Consider the following 19,795-nt stretch of genomic DNA (forward strand, 5'->3'; position numbering starts at 1 on the left):
TAATGGTGCTAGAGTGGGTGCCAGAGAGATTGCAGTTTAAAGCCACATGATTAAAAATAAGTTTCTTTAAAGCCCTGAATTCTGTTTATAAAAATAGATGTTGAACATACGGTACAACATAAAAATCCATGTGGTCCTGCAAGAAAAAAAAAAAAGTAGAAAGCACTTTAGTCTAAACCAGATGTGCAAAAGAGAGCTCCTAAACGTATTTTGTATTTTTTATTTGTGTGTATGTGTTTGTGTATGTGCGAGATATTTTTGGTTCCTGCTAGGCTTCTTTGCAGCAAAGCCCCTTTCTAGAATTTACTTTCCTTTATTAGAGTTGCAGCTCGGCTTTGTGTGGGCCTCTGGGGGTTTTGGCCAGCCGTTGGCAATTTCTCTCAGACACCCAATTACCCCTGACGTCAATGCCGTCTCTCCCATCTCCCTTGGGTGCCCACATTTTTTCCTTTGTAACACTAATAGCTGACTAGCTAAGTGCCTGTTATTTCCTTGGCAGAAGATTTGATTGTGTTTTGGGCCGGATACTAAATCCAAAAACTATGTAAAAATGTCAATAGGTGAGTGCACATTGATTTCGGTTAGTCACAGTGATATTTGAGCCCCTTTGGGGGCTCTGTCTGGGGAAGTATTTTACAAGAAAGATAATATAACAGAAAATTACTGGAGCTGCACAGGTCTCTGGTGGATTTCTTAGGGGCCTGCTAAGTTTCTGTAGAATCAACAAATGCTTTATTAATCTAAATTTGCGGTTTTGTTGCTGCCTGTCTTCAGACGGTTCGGGCTCGCCGGAGGAGGCTCGGCGGGAGCGGGGCGGCCGGCGGCAGAGCCGGGCCCGGCCGGGGGGCGGCGGGGAGCCCGGGGGGCTGCGGGGAGCTCGGGGGCGATGGCGGGCCCCTCCCCGGCCGGCCGAGGGCTGCGGCGGCAGATAACGCGGGGACGGAGGGTCCCTGGCAGCTGTGCGGGGCCGGCGCTGACTGGGAGCGCCTGATAAGAGCCCCGCGCGGGAGCCAGSCGGCAGCGCCGCTCCGCCAGCGCGCTGCGGGGCCGCGCCGACTGCCGAGCAAAGTTAAACACAACTGGTCCGGGGGCGGCGGGGAGGGCTGCGCTGCAAGATAATGGTAATTGATTGAATCAAAGTCGCAGAGCAGCCTTGTTTTTCCTCGCAATTAATTTTTTTTTTTTCCTAGTTTTCAGACCGAAGTATCCGAAGAGCTCAGGTTGCAGCGAGCATATGCTGCACTAAAAGATAATAAGCACATGCCCTCTTCAGCTTTTTGGGGGAAATTCAGGCCAAGAARAGGCACAATTAAATAAAATGCACCCCCCCCCCTTAAAGTTGCGAGCGCACGGCTCCAAGCTCAGCGGAGCGTGCTCCTAAGGACGAGGGAAATCAATGGCTTTTTCAGGTCGCCGGGCTGTGTGCTTGCTGGCTAGCAGGGACGAGCAGTTCAATTTTGCCCACAAAGCCAGTGGATAGTGACACTAGAGAAGGGGATTGTCTGGGGACTGAGTTGCACAGTGTCCATGCACTGGGCGTTTCTGCAGCCCTTTTTCCTCTTCTGCTCCCCATTGCAACCTCATACCCCACAGCTCAAGATGAATGTAGRGGAGAACAGAGATTCATGCCATTTATATTTTTGTATCAGTTACTTTCCAGGTTTAGTATAGCCAGTTTGGATCTTTTTCACTATCAACTTGTCAGTCAAAAAWTTTTCTCCACTTTTAAGGGGATTCTCCCCAGTATAGTGTTCAGGAAGAGTGGCATAGTTTGTGTGCTYTGCGTAAATAAAACCTTTTAGTCTTTGGCAATTGCATCTGTAAACAGTAAAATCTTATGTCAGCACAGCGTGTAGAGTGCAGGATACCTAATAACTAGTAAACCATTTTTAAAAGTCTTCTGCTTGATCAGACATGATGCTTAATGTATAGCRCTGTATCTTGCCTAGCAAGTAATTAGCATTAAGGGTGGAAAAGCCTCCCCTGTGAACCATGACACCATAGACCTAAACAGGCATTTTTTCACACATTAGAGTTTTCTTTCTTTRGTGGAGGACGTTTCTTTGCTCGTTTGAAAAATCTTTCTCTAAGAATTAACACTGTATTAGTGTATTGTATATCTTAAATGAACCTTGCAAGCTCTAAGAGTGTATTCTTCTTCCCATATAGGCACTGTGTAGGGTGGGCAGGCAAGCAGTATTGTAGTGCCAGGGAGATCAAACATTGGATAGCAAAAAAAAAACCCAACCCTAATGTGGGAAATAAAAATTAACCAACCCACTTTTGCAGTGATTTTGTTGGATCCCATCCTGGAACAAGTGTACATRTGGATGTGCTAGTGGAATGAATGGGCCGTATTGAGGTAAGACACTGTGGTTTATCTAATCATGAAGAAGTTGAGATTTTCACTAGAGCTCTGTCGTGTTTTCCTCAGAATGGCAACAGAAGATTTCTTTGTGTGTGGGCCAAAGTTCATGGGATTTCTTCCCAACTGCTGAAAGGGTGGAGCATTTGCTGTCAATTTGGRCATGAGCAGGGTATCCTGATATCCTATCAAACAGACTAATAGGTCTCCTCTGCTGAAAGAGCTGGTAATCTGCCTTGTTGTGACCATTGGTTATGAAAGGGACAAGTCAGCTGTGAAGAGAGATGACTTTCTTGAAGGCACCATGTAAAAACTTTGGCCTAATGCCAACAGAACCATTGCTGATCAACTTTGGCAGGGACWTGGTTCAGAATAGAAACTCCTTGTGTGGAAAGAAGATTTTTTTTCTTTCTTCTTATAGGCTTGAGAGCCTACTGGGTTACTGCTGCTGACCTCCTCTCTTTGATGTTTCAGGTTCTCATATAATTAAACCCACAACTGTAATGTGGTCTTGTCTCTTTAGCCACTGTGGTATGACTGACARGGTGGCACTGTCCTTTTCTGCTTTAAATACAGCTGGTGAGCTGCTCCTGGACAGTCAGATGTTTTCAGACTAGAGCAGTGCTTGGTAGCACCTCTTTCATCTCCTCTGATCTTTCCCAGCCAGGCCAGTGTGCCTGTTGGTCTCAGAAGTGCTGACAGCAATGTGGAAAACAAGTGCCAAAGGAAAAGCACTGTGAGGTCATTTGGATAGCTAAAAGTGAGTAGAATTCACGGAGATAAGGTGCACCCACTCAGCACCTGCCCACCTCTSTGCTCCTCTGTGCTAAGGCACATTGCTGACAGTGGCTGCTGCCAGGGCTGTGCTGGCATTGAGCRCTCCCTGGGCTGAGCTGCCAGCCCTGCCTGGGAGGCTGTGGGGAAAGGACAAAACCAGCTTCTGCTGGAAACATTTCAAAATGACCCCTGTGCTAAGATGCTGTGCTGAGATTTGGGGCGTGGGCCTGTCAGTAGGGCGCTGGCAGTCACAGGCAGCTGGAGGACCTGGCCTCTGGCGAACAAACCGAAATTAAAAGGGGGAAGGTTTTAACTTAAAAGCGAAACAAAGAGCACGGCTGGCTGTGCCGTCCCAGTCGAGGCGCATTGGTGGCTGTGGGTTTTCCTGTGTTGTGTCACCTCCAGTGCGGGTGCYGGGTGTGTGAGGCGCAGGCACAGCAGAGCCACGGCGGGACGGACACGCTGCGCTCCCCGTGCTGAGGTGGGACCTGTTCTCCTGACCCACACGGATYTGTGGGGTGGAGAGGGGCCAGGGGCTGCAGTGGGCAGGCAGGGCGTGGTGAAGGGGATGGTGAAGCAGGGGTCAGTGGTGGCAGTGACAGGAAGAAGGGGCAGGTGGCAGTGTGTCAGGGGTACAGCGGGCCCGGTACATCTGAGGGTGGAGGGAAGGAGGCTGTGGGACAGCCCGCAAATGCCGGGGCGAGTTAAGATACCTTAAAGACACCTCCTCAGTAGTTTGCTGGGAAAAAGACTTGTATACTTGTTTTGTTACATCCTAGCTTTTAAATGTATGGTGGGAGATAAAGGACATGCTAGCAGAAAAGCTGGGTGAATTCCCAAAGCAGTGTAGTAGGAGAGTAGTAACAGGGCAGCAGCTGCTTGGGAGGTGGCAGTGGGAGGGGAAATATCAGCGTTGGTGGGGAGCAGAAAAGGGAAAAATGGAGAGGGAAGCATCACCAAAATGATTTCTATCCCTTTGTTAAAAACCTTGGACATTTATGAGTGAAACAACTTCTGCTTTTCCTGGAACATTTCCTTTTCCCTACATTTGTGCAGGCCTTTGTGGCCTTGCAGCCCAGGTCYCTTTCCATTCCTGAGTGTGGGTTACACCTATTACCAAAGTGTCACTAAGGTGTCAGCATGGTTTTCAGGTGACTGCTCTGACAATRGGGTTGTTCTTGCTGTATAATTTGGAGCATTTCACTCCAGTCACAGCCAGAACATTACACCTGCCCTGGAGAATAAGGCGGAAATTCACCAGGTTATTTTAAGTTGCTTCTATGGAGGCATGCAAGAATATATCCAAGTTAAACTCAAAGGGAAATGATCAGATTGGATGCAGATTTCATCAGGTTTATAGTTCTGTTAGGAAACTCACACGGATCTCTAAAAATGTTTTAGAATCAAAAAGCTTTATGGTTTTGAGGAAACTTGTTGCACAAAAATATTCAGTATGAGTATATATCTCATACAGGACAAGTAAGCAAATTTGGTAAGGTATCAGTTACTTTATGTTTGAGATGTGGAAATAAGCCCTTGAACAGTGTGAATAGCCATTAAGGTGCATCGGGTTCTGCTTTGTCTTCTAATTGTATGCAAGTGTGCAGGAGAGTTGTGAAATTGCTCCTTCAGCTCTGTTAGGGCCAGTTTGAAGGAGTGTTGGTTGAGCGATAGTGCCTTTAGGAAGCACATCATCTTTAATTTTCCCCCCTAATCTTTGAATGTGCATTAAATTCACCTCTTGTTCTTTGTGTAATTTTGACAGTTTTTTGGTTTGGGTTTTTTTTTTGTTGTTTTTTTTTGGTTTTTTGCTGGATCTTCATTATGTGGGGAGCAGTCTCTCCATTGCCAAGCATTGATGCTCTCTCATATTGCTTTTAGAGCCCCCCATTGCTCCCATGGGGTTCACAGAGCTGGTAGACAAAGCATTTGGCAAGGAGGGTGAATGACTTCAGGAAGGAATAGTTTGGTATGGTCTGACCGTGGAGATGGCAGAAATGTAGAGAAGATGGAAAGAGGGTMAGCTAGGTCTTGAAATCAGGGAAGCTGATGAATTGTATTCTAGAGAAAGGTTAGAGTAACAGGACTGGAAATGAGAGCAGAGGATGTGAATCAGGATGTAACTGGCAAGAGGAAGATGAGAAATCTCAAAAAAGTATGGGGAGAGAAGGGGAATAGACTGGTAAAAGGTACAGTGGATCCGGAAGCCTCAACTAAGAAGTGAAACACACAAGTTAGTTATGATTGTTGACTCAGAAGAAGATGTGGGAAATGTGAGATGAAATGAACAACTTCAATACAGGATAATATCTTCCACTCTCAAAAAAGTCAGAAACTTAGTAAAAGGAAGATATGCATCTACTTGATTTTACTTTCCTGWGTTTTTGGCTAGGCAGTTCTGTCAGCCATCTGTTCTTTTCCAACATTGATGACTGTCTCATATCTTCCCTGAAATGTTGTCAATAGAAATGGAATGGAAAGCAAATGTCCTGCTTCTAGGAAGCATGGTCAGGTAGTGTCCTCTCTACCCAGTGAGAGATGGGCCTCCAGGAGAAATTTTTTTGTAAAGTATCCTCAAAAAAAACCAAATCAAATTGACTTTGAGAAACATTTTATGTAGAGGCGATCTCCATGTGTCCTTTCCAGAATAAATTACTCTGTGACTGAACCTTCTCAGAAGAAGGAAAATGTTTGAGTTTTGTTTCTGGCTCAGGTTGAAAAGGCTCAATGAGTGCACTGTTCTAGTAAAGCTGGATGAGAATTAACACAGGGAGATTGACTTCCACAGGCAGAAGAGAATTCCACAATCGCAACAGCGTTGCTTGAGCTGCWGGGTAAATAACTCAATTGGCTCTGCAAGATGTTCTTCTCTTGAGTCAGGGAGCACTTTACTTTAGGATGTCCCTCCCTTGGCAGGAACACCCAGGGGTTTCCAGCAAGTGAGACAGGAAAAGGCACACATGCTCCTAGTGACGGCAGCTGATTTTTAGATACGCTGGCATTGTCTCAACAGCCTGCATTCACATTTATGGCCTTTCCAGACTATCTAGGAGAGAATATGTGCTCTGCCTGTTCCACTTATATCTGGGCTTGAACTCAGGGCCCAGATAAAGCACACCATGGCTTGGGCAGCCCCAACATTCAACCCTCCAAGATACAGGGGCAAGAYACAAAGTGGATGTGGCTCTCCATGCAGATCTTTGCCTTCTGGCAGTCATGTTGGGTGATCCCACTGTCTCCTGAGGTTGTCTGAACAAATGCATCAAAAATAGCTGAACTATTAGAAAGTATTCCCTCCCATGAATGAGCATGTAGATATTTTTCTAATGAGATAAATGTCTATTAGTTTTCACTCCAATTAATTCTTTCTTCTTAATTCATCTCAGAGTGTTTTTGGAGATTTCTCAGCATCTACCAGTGCATTTTGTGGGACAGTCTATGGAAGGGACAGAACATTTGCTGAAGAGCCTTTACTGTATTTTCCCATTAGAATTCTCWACTCAGTGCTGAGGTTTCAAGAGGCTTTGAGTGAGCTGGTTGAGTCCTTTTGAACCCATCATGGATTTTTCTTTGTATTTTATTTCTTTTAAAGATTATTTCCTTCCTTATGGCAACCACCTTTTGCCAAATGAGTAAGGCACTCAGTTCTTCCCAGCTTTTGCCCCATTTACCACCTTCCAAAAAGAATGCTGTGGCTGTATGACCRCATCCCAGATTTTCCCGGGAGGGATCTCTGATTTCTTTTCAATCAGTTCATTTAATTGACCATGTTTATTTCCCTAGCCCTTGTGGCTCCCTGAGTGCAGCTGTTCGTCAGAAGCTGGATCTTAAGCATCCTTTTCATGTTTYACCTGGAGACTTTCTTAAACCATCTCATCTGTTCTTGGCATTTGGGGCTAAGCCCAAAAGGGAAGCTCTCTCAATCAAAAGGCTATCTAAATGGATAATGTGATACTTTGAGACCTGTAACAGGGAAGCAAATGTCCCAGTCCCACTGCTCCCGTGCTTATCCCACCAGAGCCACAGCAGCTTTGAAGGCTTGTTTGGGCAAGGTTCCCACCACGGATGTTTGTGAGACAGCTAACTGGAACTTGGTACACCTACCTAGCATACTGCTTAGATGCAGAGCCTAGGCATGATGCCCACTTTGGAAAGCAGCTTTGTAGTTCTATATTTGCTTAATTTAGTCCTCAGCTGTCCTCTTGAGAATGGCTGTTCGCTGCATGTTGGTGTCCAAGAGCAGGAAGCAATGGAGGCAACTTTCATCAGAAAGAAGATGAAGTAACTTGGCACTCATTGGAGTTTGGAGGCTAAATTGCCTCTTTAAAGATCATCCTTACTGCTTGTCTAAGGAGCTTCCAAGCTGTAAATAGGATGGGAAGAAGGATGCCTTTGTATCCTGTGTTCCCCTTTCCTAGATGTTGTCTTGGTGACATGAGCTTCCTTCTTCAAAGTCTATAAAATTCTGTTTGAATGCTTTTCATGCTCTAGTTTGGCATACAGCATAAATCCAGGCAAACTAACCTGAGACAGGAATGCATTTTCCTCTTCAGTGACTTCTGTCTTTGTCCACCGCAAGCAACTATATTAGCAAATACAATTTCTTGGGAACATCCCAGAGCTTTTCTTTTCCAGCATATTTTTAAAAGTGACAAAGCACTGTTATTTCCTAGAAAGTCTGGTCAGCTTCTTGCACATGAATTTTTAAATCCCTGTTCTATTACTTCCTTATGATACTTATTTTTATACTGTCTTTTTAAAAATAAACATTCAGGGGTTAGACTAGATGATCTCCAGAGGTGCCTCCCAACCCTGGTTATTCTGTGATTCTGTGAAACATAAGTCAGGAGTAATTAGAGAGAAATCCACCACATTTGAGGCATAAAGAGAAGAAAGTAGTGGTATGATGTGTCACTACAGTCAATGGTCAAACAACCAAATTTTAATCTTGAGGGCTGAGTTAAATAAAAATAGATTCTTTTCAATAACTTGGCATTCCCTTAATGATACATGAAATGTAAATCTGAATATTTGACTTCATTGTAATAATACAGCTAGTTTAAAATTTTTATTATTTTTAAGCCCACAGCCAGCACGCTGGAGCAAGTTATTTGCAGTGTATTTTTAAAGTCCATATTGAAATATTAGCCATAACTGTCTGCTGTGTATAAAAAAGGGGGGGGTATGTTTGAAGTTTAATCATGCTTCTACTTATGCTCAGTCCCAGAGCAATCCTTTTTTCTGCTGCTGAGCTCAAACAGCTAGTAGCCAGGTTTGATCTGCTGCCCCATGGAGCAGTGCCCTATGTGAATTTGAAGTTTTCTCAACCCGGGAGGCCTGCAAATAAAGACTAGCCTCAGGTAGCCAGAGCTCTCCTTCCCAAAGCAGCTCCTGGGGCGCTGCCTGGAGCAGTCCTCCTGAAATTGTTTCAGGCAATTGCTACAGACTATTTCTACTACTGCCCCTCTCACCCCTCCTTCCCTCTCCTCCTCCTGGCATAAGGGAGGAGTTTTGGAGTCCAGGAGTCCTATTTGACTTTAATAAAATGAAGGAAAAAAAAAATTAAAAAAATAAAAAGCAGAGCAGTTTGTAGGGAACTGGCACAGACTGTGGAAACAGGAGCCACAGCAAGACAAAACCCAGTGGCCTTCAAAACTTTTTTCCCTTCTTTCTCACCACATGACTTGGAGGATGTGGACAGTAATTAAAGGACCCCCTAGCTCCTCATTTTCTGTGCCTGGTCCTTTGATCTGGTTCGTGTCGGGTAGCTATTTTCATTGTTCCTGTCTTTTCTTTTATTCTCACCCAGCCCCTTTGATGTGAGCAATGATGATCTTTAATTCCAAAATAGGAGATGGGCAGGATAGCAGTACTGGCCTTATATAATGCATCTTTCACATCTTATTTTTAAACTTGAGCATAATAGGTGTAAGTCAGAGCCTGGGGAGCATTAACCCTTTCTGTGCAGGGGAATTGCTGGGGAGGTTAAGAGCCTATCACTTTTGGAAATGTCAGGTTAATCTTCTGTAGATGCCTACAGATGCATTTTTGAAAAAGATTATTATTATTATYATTATTTTCCTGCAAATATGATGGATCTCAAAATATAATCTGGAGGGAGTTTGCTCTAATTGTTCCCATGTGGGAAAAATGTGCTGAGAAAGAACAGTAAAGCTAATGCAGTTATTCTGACTGGCTTCACTTGGCAGCACAGTGGGAGTGAAGCGTACTGTTTATTAGTGTATGTTAATAAACTATAAGGGACAAGCTGCAGGTGGTGGTTTATAAACTGTTAGCTCAGGTAAGATAGATGACAATATAGAGGTTGTTAGTAACATTAGCAGGAGARGAGGGCTGCGGGTTCTTAAYRCTKCCTTGAAACCACAGAAGCCCRGTGTGTCACTGTGTGCTGCCCTTCATCACGGGACACACAAACCAAGGAGCTGCACTCCAGCCAGGGTGGRTGGCACTGGGGCTTGGAGCACCCTGTTGCCAGACCATCCGAGGTGGCATGTGCAGCAGCCCTTGTGCCAGCCCCTCGGGGGACACTGTCCTGCCAGGCGGAGCAGGGTGGCACATGGGGACCTCTGCACCGTGCTGATGTGGGTGACACGTGTGGCACCCCGCGCCATTCTGATGAGGGGACACACAGGGCCCCCGGCGCCATTCTGATGTGGGAACACACAGAGCCCCCCTGCCCATTCTTTGGAGGGTGGCACACAGGGCACCCCTGCTCATTCTTTGGAGGGTGGCACACAGGGCCCCCTGTGCCATTCTTTGGAGGGTGGCACACAGGGCCCCCTGCCCATTCTTTGGAGGGTGACACACACGTGGAGGGTGGCACAATGACCCCCGTGTCCCTACAGCGTGGGGAGCCCCCCGTGGCCCCGCCGCAGCCCCAGGGAGGCAGGTGGTGCTGGCTGAGCCCCTGGCCGGGCTGTCCCCGGGGAGCTCGGCATTACCGCGGTCCCCATCTGCCTCGGCGGCACCTCCTCCCTGCGGGCCCCAGCAACAATGGCTCTGCTGCTGCTGCTGCGCCCTGCCCGAGCCGGCCCGCTGACATTTGCAGGGTTCAGCCGTCATGGCACAATCCGCTCGGGAAATGCGCCTGTAATTGTAAATAGGGAGCCCAGAATTTTCAAACTTCAKGTCTCGAGGCACCCGTGCCATGAAAGGGGAGCTCAGCTTTCCCCAGTGCCTTTTATTTTAGCATGATTTGTGACTACCTGAAAATTTGGAAAATTAGAGGTCTGCTGCTAAGCCACTTAAACATTAATGCTTGAACGTTTTTTTCAGTGGTTTTTGCGTTCAGAAGATCTAAATGGGCAAAAAAAACTCCCAAGAAATCCCAACATTTTCCTGGTAAAATTAATGGGAGGCAAAATACAACAAATTRTCAGTAAGAAATAACAAAGAAGTAGTGAGAATAACAAAGATTAAGTGTGGTAATGAAAAGACGCAGCTTGATGAGTCTGATTATGTGTTAAGTTTAATACCTGCCTTTTTTTTTCATTCCCAAAATATTTATGCATAAGTACCTTTGTGTCTGAAACAATTTTAGATGTGGATTTATACCTGCATGACACCCACTCTATCAGGGACATAAAATGTGTGTTGTGTTTGTGTAGTTCTTGCAATAACAGCTGTTTATTAGATAACTTTCAGGTCAATTCTTATTATACGTTACGGTCCTGGGTCAGCAAAGTAGTTCAGCAGATGCCCGATGGAGCACGTGACTGGACACGTAGGCTTTTCAGCCTGCACTTRCTTAAACCTGAGCACACGCTTAAATACTTTGCTGAATAGGGGCCAAGACCAGATGTAGTGAATACCTATAATTAACTTTGTTAAACGGCTTACAATATGCCACTTGTTTGCGTGTGTTTTTGAATTTCCCTCTTGAACGTTATTTGGGTTGAACTTCTGTGTGTTTGTCCTTGTCTGTAAAATGCTTCTTTATTTTTTTTTTTTTTCATGAAATGCATTTGGTTGGCTCAGAATATTTTTGTTAGGCGTGAAGGAGGAAACATTCTCTTTCAGTTCTTCCAGTACAGTTTGTCTTTAGTACTAGTGGTTTTGTAGCTGCGGTGCCTGAAGAAAATAAAGGAAGGAAAGGTTGTAGAAAGGAGTAATATTTCACTGGAGCAGCTTCTAAAGCTGGAAAAAGTAGACACACTTCTGAAACCTGGCAAAGGGATGTGGAACCTGTAATCTTGTCCACTTTTTCCAGCTATATCAGCTAATCTAATAATAGAMGCTTATAGGGCGATGTAATTTCTTTTTTTAGACAGAGAAAACAAACATTGAAATTGCAAAGGGGAAAGTTGGCACCAATACATTCCTCAATGAGTACTAGGGCCCTTTCTTCACTTGGAAAGGAAAAAAAAAACCCTCTTTCTAAAGCAACCCTGTTTTAAGGGCTCAAGCACGCCCAGATAGCCTGTAGTTAGGTTTCAGCAGTCTAATGAAGCCTGCCTTTTTTGTGATTTCACTGCACATACTCCCTGCCTGCCTTGATTGGCAGCTGGGTAGCAGACCTCTGCAGCTGTGACAATTTGCCTGAGGGAGACTGTAAGTGTCTCATTGAAACTTGCATTGTAAAATCCTCCAAAATGCCTCCCATAATATTAGGCACAGGAGAAAAACACAGGTGTGAAAAACTTTCACAGATCCCATGAGTKCAATGTCTCTTGGCAGCTTTGGTGGATTCAGTGTTATAATATAAATTCTAAACTCGCTCTTACAAAACAGAAGTTGCTCCGTCTTCTGTCACAAGAATCGGTGAAAAGCAGCAGTGCCTGCTCTGTGCTTGCCTTTCCAGGGCGATGAGGATTGGTGATCCATGGGTGAAACCTGTCTACCTGCTACAACTCGGCAGCATATTCCAGCACGGAGAGGACACAGGTGTCCCCCCTGCTGAGGTGTTTCGCTGGCACAGCAGAGTTTTAGGAGCTCCTGTTTTCCAAATGAAGGCATGGTCTCATCCTGTCCAAAAATGAGCACTCATTGAGTGATTCTGCTTCCAGTGAAGGAGGGCTTTGAAAACATAAATGGTGTCTCCATGAAATCGACCTTCCTATATGTATGAACGATTATTTTCTCTTCCACTGGTTAAGTATAGCTTACRGTGCTCCTCACTGGCACATAGGTGAGATTCAGCACTGCCAGCATGACTGGAAGATGAATCTTGGCCTCTGGATGTCTGATCCTTTTRCTGGTGTGCTTGTTGCCAACTGCTTGCCTTGTGTGTTACAGCAACTTTGCTTCTTACATTTGCCATAAAGGAATCCCAATATGACTGCAGCCTTAAGATCTGGCACTTCGACAGTCTCAGTAGGTTCAACACAATATTCAGGAATTAAAGTTCTGAAGAAATGCAAACAGCTAAATTTAGACTTAAGAAACGTGCCTGGTTTGAGTGAGCTGTGGGTATGCTGATACACAGAAGTTTCCCTGCAAGCCAGCCAGGCTTTATTTGTTGCTTAAAGGGAGGAGATTTTAGTTAATTTGGAACATTTGATTTGCTTTCTTGAATTGTTTTTGATTAGTGACTGAGTGCAAGGTTAAGCTTTAATAACATATCCGTTGTAATAAAATCATGCTGGTGAGTGATACATGTGGCTAAAAAGATTTAGRTACACTAGTCTGTTAAACTAATATAATTTGGAAATGCTCTGGAAATAAGCACATAAAATAAGAACCAAAGGCAATTTAAAAGATTTTTTAACTCTTTCTGGGGCTAAGATTTTTGTGACCAGACTAGCCTGTTCTGGCAGGCTGGGTGAACAAGGCAGCRTGGCTGCAGCCTTGATAAAAGAGAAACTGTTTTGAATTTAGTAACGAAAAGTGGTAATGCATCACTGAGTCTCTGCTGCGGTGTACTWGTGACAGAGCCAGTGACTAGTTAAAGCTGAAGATAACAAATCTCAAATTCAAATGACATTCAAAAGTTTCATGAGAAACTCTCAGTACTCTACCTTCTCTTCTGAACTGCAAACTTTGGTCTGTTTAACACAAATCAGTGATGCTGTAATACATAGATTTTGTGAGTTGGTAGTTGCAGTATGGCTGAGGTTGTTTTAGTTTCATATTTTTATCAGGGTTTTCTGCTCTCAATGCTTTCCACAGACTGTCCTAGGATTCACGAAGCTTGTGCTGATGTATAGTGATTCAATGTACTGTAAACTACACAAGAGGGCTCAGTTTCATGGATGTGTAAAGCTTTTGTGGAAATGTTTTTAGTGGTGTCAATTGAGAAGCTGAACTCAAAGTTCAGTTGGGCATTAACGGTATCAAGTGAAAACTCAGTCTGAACTTGTTGAGGCTGGTTCATTTCACAAGAACTTTTTAAACAAACTTTTCAAAGCAGTTCAGTATTATGTTTCTTATTTCACGGGGGGGGGAAACTGAGGCACAAAGTGATGGAGTTTCTTGCCTCTAATGCAGTTGGGAATGTTAACAGAACGTGGAGCCTCCAGATAGTGCTGCTGATGTGTTATTGACTGCTATGTACTGCTCCTTGTCTAGCAGGGGAGCCTAGTTTGTCAAAGGGAGGGGGTTTTGTCTCATCATCAAGGAAGGAAATGGATTTAAATGTCAAAGGTTGGGAAAGCCATTGTCTTCTCTTTTATGGCAGTGAACATGTCATKTTCCTCTGCATACCAAATAAATAAACGAAACTGTAAAGGAAATGGTAGTTTTGGAAAAAAAAACCCAACAACCCAACACTGTAATCCAGAGCATCTGTTTTCTACTGTATTTTTTCCCCTGGTCTCTTTTTATAATTTACATCCAAAGCATGAAGTGACAGAATTTGGCAGAGTCAGATCTGTACAGTAGAGCTTAATGGTTTTGTAGCAGGGAGTAAATAAAGCCCCTCAAGCCTGCTTAGTTCTCACCCATGCACGTGAGCAGGGGGTGGGGGAAGGAGTGTTGTATTTTTCTTGGAAAAAGACCTTTTCGGTTTCTCCTAATCTGGCACCTGGAGGTCCAGCTGTGCTGGCTTGAGGTGTGTGTAGCCTTGTGCATGGAAAGATGATGGACAGGCCGCTGTAGAAGYTGAAATGTTTCACGTCTCTACAGGCAATATGTATGGCTGTATTTGTGAATAGTGGCAGTGCRAAATTGGAGGTGGAATTACTCTTCAAACAATGATTTGCCAATAATGCTACAGTCTGGRCTGGTTTCTGTTGTGATTTGTGGGAGGGCCAGCAGCGCCTGGATTTTCCAGCTTTGCTTGCTCGTGCTACAGCAGCCATGGAGCCTCTGTGCCTGCCATCATTGCTTCCTGTCTCCATGAGCTGACTCTAAATTATTTTTCCTGGTTTGAGCTCCGCACATGGCCTGGAAATGTGTCACTCTGGTTATGTTTGGCTTGGTCCTCTGCTAATTTATACCACTTTCTATGTCGATATATTTCCATTGGCTTAATTCAATGGCAGTATTTCTAATTTACTTGGGTATAAGTAAGAGTATCRGGTTCATTACTCCTAACAGTTTAGTAATCTTGATTGATTTTTGTTCTTCAGTCATACAAATGCCAAGGTTAATTTGCTCTTAAACACTTGATTTTCTAGGACATAAAATGATTCCGTATTTAAAGAAGAAAATAGAGGACAGTTTTGTTCTGCAAAGTGGTCTAGGTAGGGGGATGGTGGTTTTGTTTGTWTGGATTACAGAATTTAGGAAATGCTGGTTTAATAGCTGAGAAATGAAAGRTTTAATTTGCCCTCACTGGTACTCTTGGATCCTCTGGATTCCTCAGCTGTGGATTGGGAGCTGATATGGAGTGGCACGTACGTGGCCCAAAATGTTTCCAGTGCCCTTAGTAATAAGTGATTTTAATGGAGAACTTTTCACAGCAGAGGACTCAGAGATAGAGTCTTTGCTTTAATAAAGATGCTATGCCTCCACAGTGTACATTAGTCAGTGAGTTAAACAAGCATCAACATTAAAACAGACATTATCCCCTGCAGTGTATTTTCTTAGTGCTTTGTCCATTACAGCTCTCAAATGGTGAGGTTTCTAGTCCTTCCTGTTGGAAACAGCTCTTTTTTAACATTTATTGCGGATGTTTTCCCAGTGTATAGCAAAAAAATTGTGCTTTCTGTTCTCCTTCTGCCCTCCCCAAATGCTCTCTGGAATGCAGTGATGGCGTTTACCATACACCAACCCCTTGGAAGCGGTTCCTGCACCTTCCTTAGCTGTTCTTTAACAAAGATACATATAATCAGACCTTTTAACCTTTCCTCATAAATCAGTCAATCCAGCCCATTAATCACTTCTGTTGCCTTTTTCTGAATTCTCTCCAATTTGTCATCATCCTGTGGCTGGGGACAGCTCAGTGACTGCAGCCCTGCATGGAGGTTCAGTACCCACCCACTGCACCCAAGGATCAGGATTTATTTATTTTGTATCTCTTTCCTTTTGCTTCATTTCTGGTCAGAATATGTCTCTTACTCACTCTGCATAATCACTTCTTTAAAACATTTATGGAGATAATTTGCAGTCTTACACACCCTCTATCATTCTCTGATGTCGAGTTCGCAGGGGTTGAAAGGGCACGGGATTGAATGTGACACTTTGTTTCCCTCCCTTCCTTCCCCCACTCCCCACCCCAAAATAAACAACACAACTCTTCATTTGGTGCATATGGTCATATTGAATGTGAGGAAAGAGGTAGAATTAGAGAGAAAAAAAGGCTCTGAAAATATAATTGCCTAATTGTGAATCSTAAGTAGCGCAGGCAGCAGGGGCGGCCCTGACTGGAAGAAATCAGAGGGTCACTAATTCATACTGCCAACATCCTAATTAGCTGTGCAAATGTAATGTTTATATTGTTGGGGATAGATTACAATATCCATTGTAGAATGGAAAGAAATAAATGAATTGTGTCAGTAGAGCTATGTAGAAAACACTCCTRCCACCCCATTAAACCATGAGAAGTAGCTTAGCTGCTAAAAAAAGTTTGTTTTCAGGCTGATGCGCAAGTCTAATTGGGTTTGCAAAGAAAGGAACATGTTTTAATTATTAATTAGAAATCAGAGGAGTAAAAGAGTGGAAATCTGCTTCAGCTGGAGGTTTTGCTCAATGCTGGATTTCTCCTTAATAAGCTGAAACATTCCAGGCCTGCCTTAGTTAGCRGTTGGGTGCAGTGGCTTTACTCGGGGGGTAGACATCTTAATGCTCATGTAATTATCATGTAATTATTTTGTAATGTGGGATCAAAATTTTGCATAGATGGCATTCTTTCACTGAACTTGAAAAATAAAAAAGTTGTGTTCATTAATGCAGTGATTCAGTCATTTTGGTATAAGAAGCAGGGTTCCCTCATCCCCCTCCCTATCTCTTTAAGACACAAATATTTTGAAACAGTTTTAGAGATGGTGACCTCAAGATGAATAGAATTATTTAATTTAGATTGTGTTGAATATTTATCAGGTTTCTTGTTGGTAATACTGCCTTTCAACAGAAGTGTCAAGTGGGTTGCAATTATCATCAAAGCTGATAGGTACAAATAAGCGATGATCCTGTCTGCTGACACAGGGTGTGCAGGTTCATAAMGGGGGATTCTTGTGGAAGTTGCTTTCTCTCTATGAATTTCCTCCCTGTTGCCATTGAACTTCTGGATTCAAAGTTGTTAAAGACTGATAGATTTTGYCAGAAGATGTTAAGTGGATTATGAYSCATCATAATAAATATTCCCTATGGAGTGACAGGGTGTGTTCTAATGAACAGAGAGTATGGAGCTGCCTCTTTTGACTTACGCTTTCTAGTGCCTAGAAGTACACTKGAGCAGGGTTCTGCTCTGTTTACAACTGCACACAGCTTGTCTGCACAGATGAAAATGTTATTGGGCCACTGCCATAGCTCTTATGACTGGAAATCACTGACAGGCTGGATCCAGGCTGAATTGCAGGTTAGACCTGACAAGTTAAAGAACATAGCAAGAGCTGCTGGCCCTTGAGTTGCCAGATGTTTGTAGATCCGTGTGTGTCTTAAGGGGAACTTGCCCATTAAATGTCTCAGCTTTAATAGGAAAAGGGGATGGGAAAGAAGAGCATATGACTCCATATGGCTCCCTCAGTGTGGCAGTAAATCCTTGTGTTAGTGGGGTGCAACTGTGAGGAAGTACAGAGCTGTCTTCTGATGTTGCTGTTTCATAGCAAAAAWTCCATGGAGAAGATGGGGAGCATATAGCTAATGTGAAGTGGATGGCTTCCTTTGGGGTTATGGCTTCCATTAACTTGTAGAGGCAGCATTATGAAAACAAAATATCTGACTTAAAAAATTATATAAATATAACTTAAAAATTTTAAAGAAAATTTAAATTGGCCTTTTTTCATGTGTCTGCTGAAATTATTATGTTTGAAAGTGTTTGGTTTGTATTCACAAAAGAAGTTAAATACCTTGATTGTGGGCCATTGAGCACCTGTTTCTGCCTGTAAGACTCAATATACCTTTTCCAAAACCTTGTTTTAAGAAGGAAAAAGATAGTTTCTTAATTTTTCTTCATCAGATAGCTGCACTGTGCTGTCCTACCCTTTCTCTGTAGTTATTTACATGATGTTTTGTTGTAAAGGATTTGACAAAGATAGATACCAGCTATCAAGAAGGGATACTATGATTTGTGCTGCTACCAAGAGCTAACCCTGCTTGTGTGAATTGGGAGGTATCTTTGATCCCCCCTCCCTACTAACAAAGTTTTCCTTATTATCAAAAAGGAAACCACCCTCATGACTTGTATTCTCCCAGCAGAAGTCATGTTAAGCTTCATAGTGTAATGGAAGTAACAAGTAATTAAGATTTACAAGCAATTGTTTAAAAACTCAAAAGAAAACCTTCACTTTCAAGGTGCAATGCTCCCCAGCCGAACCATATGGATGGGTGGAATGTGGGATCTCCTGCTCATTGGGAAGAGGCCATAAAAATTGTGATTTGACATATTATTGCCATGTTTCTTTTTGATCATGCCAGACATCCACAGGTTTCTGTCACATCCTTGTAGGAGAATGAATGCGGGTCTCTGCAAATATGAGTGTCTTAGGTTCAGAGTTAAAAAGCAAGTGAGCCCTTAATTAAAGCAAGGACAGCTTCTAAAAGAAGTTTCCTTGGTCAGAGGGAGTCAGTGATCCTGTCCCCTCCCCTCCCTTGTGGAAGCTGGAAAAACARTTGCAAGTATCATTTTGAAGGCTGTTTTGTCAAGTGTCTGGCAAATGCTCCATGTCAAAACATCCATCTTTTCCTTCTGTGGGCAAAGAGCGAGCCCAACTCACTTGTGTRTTCATTGGTCACACTAAGGAGGCCAAACACACCATCCAGTAAAATGCTGGAGCTTGAAGAGTGGGCCTGGTTCTTTATTTTGTGGAGATTGCTTGATCCTTTTGTGAAAAGGAAGAACAAAGTGGTGCTGTGGAGCAATATAACAGAGATGTCCATGAGAAACCATGGACAGTCTTTAATCAACTTGAGCAGCTTCATGGAGACCTGGCAACAGGGATTTAGGCTGAGATCAGTACAAGAGTACACAGATACCTTAGAAAGGGACAYCATGAAGCTCAGAGTGTGTGTGTCTGTGTGTGTGTGTGTGTATGTATGATGGGACTATGGGACTGCTGACACTGACATTTAAGGTCTTGAATATATGTTCTGCTGTTGTGCCTTTTGTCACAGCCTTGGCAGTGTCTACATCCACTGCAACTTCAGGAAGCTCATCTGTTGGATAGCAGAGGATGAGATTAGAGCAGTGGCATGTGCCTAGCACTGCTGTGTGATTTGCAGAAGTACTTTGTGAGATGCCTGAAGGGTGTTTATGTTCATGGTGCCATTTTCAGTAATCAATTTATTGATTTTTTCAATAAATCAAAGTTATTTTAAAGGAAAAAACTATAGAGGTTTCTCTTTGATCAATGGATTTTTGATTTCTAARATTTGCAGCAACTTAGAAGCTTTCTTACTCTTTGGCCCCTTGTGCTTCAGCACATGCATGAACCAGTGTGGGAAGCACTTGAYGTGGAACATCAAGCACTACAACAGTACAACATTTGCTGGTTTTCCTCCTAAACCATCGGTGGAACAACTTGCTGCTTCCTTCTTGTTAAAAAAGCCGAGCACTCTCAGTCACCCTTGGCACCAGTGAACCCCAACACAGCCCAAATCACCTCCATATCTAACATGCAGGCAGCATCCAGTTTGGGAGGTCAGGGACATGGTTTGCAAGTCCTTGCATCACACATTATCAGTAGAAAYGTTTTTAATGGAATACATACTCAAACAAAAGCATTAATTCTGGCCCTATAGGTATGGATTTAGGTCCTGTTTAGTCTTCCTTAATTTAGGGAGGCTTTTGCAGTCAGGTGCCCATCCAGCTGCTCTCTCACTTCCCAGCCTCAACAGGACTGGCAGAGAATGTAAGATGAAAAAGCTGACTTGAGATAGAGACAAGGAGATCACTTAGCARTTACCATCATGGACAGAACAGACTCGATTTGGGGAAACGAACTTAATTTTACTTTGTGCCCCAGGAGTGCTGGGCAGTGGGGGGCTATGGCCAGTCCAGGGATGGTCAGTCAGTGGTGGGTCTGTTGTGTATCCAGCTGTATCCAGCACAGGGCAGCCACTGACCCCTCTCCCAGGAGCCCCCCTGCAGCTCCC

At 43.6% G+C, this 19,795-nt stretch overlaps 1 protein-coding gene across 1 annotated transcript in view; it reads left to right on the forward strand.

Annotated features, from left to right (window-relative positions):
• Nucleotides 1-492: 492 nt before the first annotated feature.
• The window catches only part of ZNF423 (zinc finger protein 423), a 136,871-nt gene continuing 117,568 nt past the window's right edge, over nucleotides 493-19,795 (forward strand). The window contains exons 1-2 of the mRNA XM_057375664.1: nucleotides 493-560; nucleotides 2,290-2,362. The gene's annotated coding sequence lies outside the window, so the exon portion shown is untranslated. The remainder of the gene's footprint in view (nucleotides 561-2,289; nucleotides 2,363-19,795) is intronic.

Source organism: Malurus melanocephalus, unplaced genomic scaffold, assembly GCF_030028575.1.
Source record: "Malurus melanocephalus ecotype Western Australia unplaced genomic scaffold, MMel_1.1 scaffold_254, whole genome shotgun sequence".
NCBI classification, from domain to species: Eukaryota; Metazoa; Chordata; class Aves; order Passeriformes; family Maluridae; genus Malurus; species Malurus melanocephalus.